Source organism: Phoenix dactylifera, unplaced genomic scaffold, assembly GCF_009389715.1.
Source record: "Phoenix dactylifera cultivar Barhee BC4 unplaced genomic scaffold, palm_55x_up_171113_PBpolish2nd_filt_p 000339F, whole genome shotgun sequence".
Taxonomy (NCBI): Eukaryota; Viridiplantae; Streptophyta; class Magnoliopsida; order Arecales; family Arecaceae; genus Phoenix; species Phoenix dactylifera.
The window spans coordinates 270,015-274,032 of record NW_024067799.1 but is presented as its reverse complement, the minus strand read 5'-3'; the positions used below and the strand labels follow the sequence as shown (position 1 = coordinate 274,032).

Below are 4,018 nucleotides of genomic sequence, written 5' to 3'. Positions count from 1 at the left end.
ATAGCAAAATTGTGAATGCATGCTTGATACACATACACAAATCAATTTGCACATAGTAAGGGCAATCACCCCAACAAGATAAGAGCCGGATTTCATCACCGGACTCTTGCCCAACTTAGGTGAACTCAATCTCACATAGTGTCATCTTTAATTAAAATCAATTAGACGTTGGCTCCTAGGGACATTCGAGCTCAATAGGACGAAGATCACCGAAAGTTGCACCAATTTCGCTCTGTGGCTTAGTTGATGTCTAGGCAAGCTTTGTCCCTATAAGGGAGACAGTTCATCTGTTCGAGGCAAGTGGGTTTTAAGTGGGACCTTTGCGAACGCATCGTGACCCCTCCACTTACCTGGGAGCTTACCTGGTCAACTCGGTTCATTAGACCGGATTGGAGGCTTAGGTGACCTCTTCAAACCAGTTAGGAGCTGTCTAGTGATTTTAGGACAAAGACTAGGATTGATATGCTTTTCTCTTTTATTGCATGCTTGATTGATCAAGTACTAGTGTATGCACGGTAGTCGTTCTAGAGTACAAAATCTATTACCTTTTGACCCTGAAATAGAACGAACCCTTAGAAACATTCGAGCTAAGATCAAAACATTAGGATCATCCCCACCTCTTAAGATGGCTGAAGAACAACCCAAACTCTTGAGGGAATACTTTACTCCCACTATTTATACTTCCCCATCTTGCATTCGATTACCTGAGGTAGCAGCTGTACAATATGAAATAAAGTCTAGTGTGATCCAAATGCTCCCATCTTTTTATGGGCTCACCAATGAAGACCCATATAAACACCTAGATGAATTCCTTGAGATTTGCACCACTGTCAAGATTCAAAATTTCACTGATGATGCTTTAAAACTTAGATTATTCCCCTTCTCCCTTAAAGATAGAGCCAAACAATGGCTGAATTCTTTAGAAGCTAACTCAATTCGTTCTTGGGATCAAATGCAACAAGAATTCCTTAAAAAATACTTTCCCATAGGAAGAACGAACCAGTTTAGACGTGCCATTACAAGCTTCTCCCAAACCGAGGGAGAAGAATTTTATGAAACTTGGGAGAGATTTAGGGACCTAATCCGTAAATGCCCTCATCATCAAATACCTAAGTGGCAGCTAGTGCAATGTTTCTATGACGGTTTGACGGAACGAAACCGTCAGATGATCGATGCTGCATGCGGGGGGACTTTCATGCTTCGAAATGAGCATGAAGCATGGCAACTATTTGAAAATCTTAATGAAAACTCCCTCCACCATGCTTCGTGTTCTCGTCAAGCATCCCCGAATTTTCAAAGAAAAGGGGCCATTTGTGAAATAAGTCATTCTATGGACCTGTCTAGCAAGGTAGATGCATTGTCCCATAAGATTGACCAACTAATGATAGGAGGACAGGTCGTTAGTTCTTCCCAAGCACAAGTGTGTGCTATCTGTTCTAGCCCATCGCATCCTATTCATGAGTGCCCCTCAGCACCCCAATATCCCGAACTCGTGCAAGAACACATCAATGCTGCCCAAACACAGCCCAGACCGGGTAATGATCCATTTTCCAATACATATAATCCGGGATGGCGGAATCATCCAAATTTTTCTTGGAGGCAGCAAGCTTCTAATACCTCCCAACCCTTCCCCCAAAATTTTCAAAACCCTCAGAATTTTCATCTCTACCGTCCCTCAACTCAATTTCAGCATCCTCCTCCTCCAACCCAAAGAAATACAGCCTTTGAGGAGAAGGTGTTGACTGCCCTTCAAGGTTTGGAGGCAAATACACAACTATTGCACTCTCACACACAATCAATTGCTAAGCTAGAATCCCAAATGGGTCAACTAGCCAATGCATTAAATAAACGAGAGGAAGGTAAGCTTCCAAGTCAACCAATGAGTAATCCTAGGGGACAATATGTGGCTCAAGAAACCCGACTAAATCATGAGCAAGCCAATGCTTTGACTACCCTAAGGAGTGGACGTATAATAGATAATAAGGTTGGGGAGGGTAACAATAAGGAAGATGAAGAAGAGGAGAGGAATGTTTCACATGAAAACCCAAAACCTTCTTCAGCTAGTCCACCATCTGTCACAACCCATACTCCAAAGGCTCCATTTCCTGAAGCACTTAATGCACCCACTCCCTTTGGCAAGAAGGGAACTTCACTAGAAGAGATGATGGAGGTGTTCAAACAAGTTAAAATCAACCTTCCACTTCTTGATGCCATCAAACAAGTTCCCTCCTATGCCAAATTTCTCAAAGACCTTTGCACCCAAAAGCGAAAATCTAGGACACATGTGCCTAAAAAGGTCTTACTTACTGAACAGGTAAGTTCCATTCTCCAATACAACACCCCTCCAAAATTCAAAGATCCTGGCGCTCCCACTATTTCCTGTGTCATAGGAGATAACTCCATTGACCGAGCGCTCTTAGATCTAGGGGCAAGTGTGAATCTTCTACCCTATTCAGTCTATGAGAAATTTGGGTTAGGTGAATTAAAACCTACCTCGGTGTCCTTACAATTGGCTGATCGATCTGTGAAGATACCACGGGGGATGATTGAAGATGTTCTTGTCAAGGTAGACAAGTTCTATTTTCCAGTAGATTTTATCGTCCTTGACATGGAACATGTGCCCAACCTAAAAAAACAAATCCCTGTGATTCTTGGTCGTCCCTTTTTAGCAACAGCCAATGCATGTATCAACTGTAGAACCGGGGCAATGGATATATCATTTGGGAACATGAAAATTAAATTGAATGTTTTTCATGCCGCTGACCAACATGTGAGGGAAGACGAGTGTTGCCTAATTGACGAAATGGATGATCTTGTAGAGGAAGCCCTTCCCTATATCTTAGCAGATGACCCCTTAGAGGCATGTCTGGCCCATTTTGACATTGACAACTTTGATATAGACAAGGCCATAGAAGAAGTTAACATCTTACTTGACAATCAATCTCCAGTGAGTTCCCTTCCTTGGAAGAGCCGACCTGAACCTCTTCCTCCCATTGCTAGCGCGCCACTTTGTCCTTCCATTGATTCACCACCTAAACTTGAGTTAAAGCCACTTCCAACAAATCTTAAGTATGCCTTTCTAGGACCAGAAGATAGCCTCCCTGTAATTATCGCAGCCAACTTATCTACTGAACAGGAGGGTAAACTTTTGAGGGTGCTAGAAGAAAATAAACATGCCATAGGATGGTCTGTGGCCGATTTGAAAGGGGTTGACCCCTCTGTTTGCATGCATCGAATTCATCTCGAAGATGATGCAAAACCTATCCGAGAAATGCAAAGAAGACTCAATCCTAACATGAAGGAGGTAGTCAAGAAAGAAGTGGTGAAGTTATTAGATGCCGGAATCATTTATCCAATTTCTGATAGTAAGTGGGTGAGTCCGACACAAGTGGTACCCAAGAAATCAGGTATTACTGTGATTGAGAATACGGAAGGAGAATTAATACAAACACGCACAACCACGGGTTGGCGCGTGTGCATTGACTATAGAAAACTTAATTCAATGACTAGGAAGGACCATTTCCCTCTACCTTTCATAGATCAAATTTTGGAACGGTTGGCTGGTCAAGGTTTCTACTGCTTCTTAGATGGTTATTCTGGATACAACCAAGTACCTGTCTACCCGGACGATCAAGAGAAGACCACCTTTACCTGCCCATTTGGGACATTTGCATATAGGAGGATGCCTTTTGGACTATGTAATGCACCCGCAACTTTTCAACGATGCATGATGGCCATCTTTTCAGATATGGTGGAAAACTTTCTAGAAGTATTCATTGATGATTTCTCAGTTTTTGGCCTATCTTTTGATGATTGTCTGAACAATTTGACCTTAGTTTTGAAAAGATGTAAGGAGACCAACCTAGTACTAAGTTGGGAAAAGAGCCATTTTATGGTTCAAGAAGGCATAGTTTTAGGACACGTCGTGTCCAAGAGGGGCATTGAAGTAGATAAAGCCAAAGTCGATCTTATTTCCAATCTTCCTCCACCAAAAACTGTGAAACAAATCCGATCATTC

General features: G+C 42.3%; 1 non-coding gene across 1 annotated transcript; it reads right to left on the bottom strand.

The window, feature by feature from the left end:
* Positions 1-1,001: 1,001 nt before the first annotated feature.
* Positions 1,002-1,107, bottom strand: LOC120105662. Its single transcript, XR_005508005.1, has one exon. It is a non-coding gene; the product is annotated as a small nucleolar RNA R71 (small nucleolar RNA).
* Between the last annotated feature and the right edge of the window lie 2,911 nt (positions 1,108-4,018).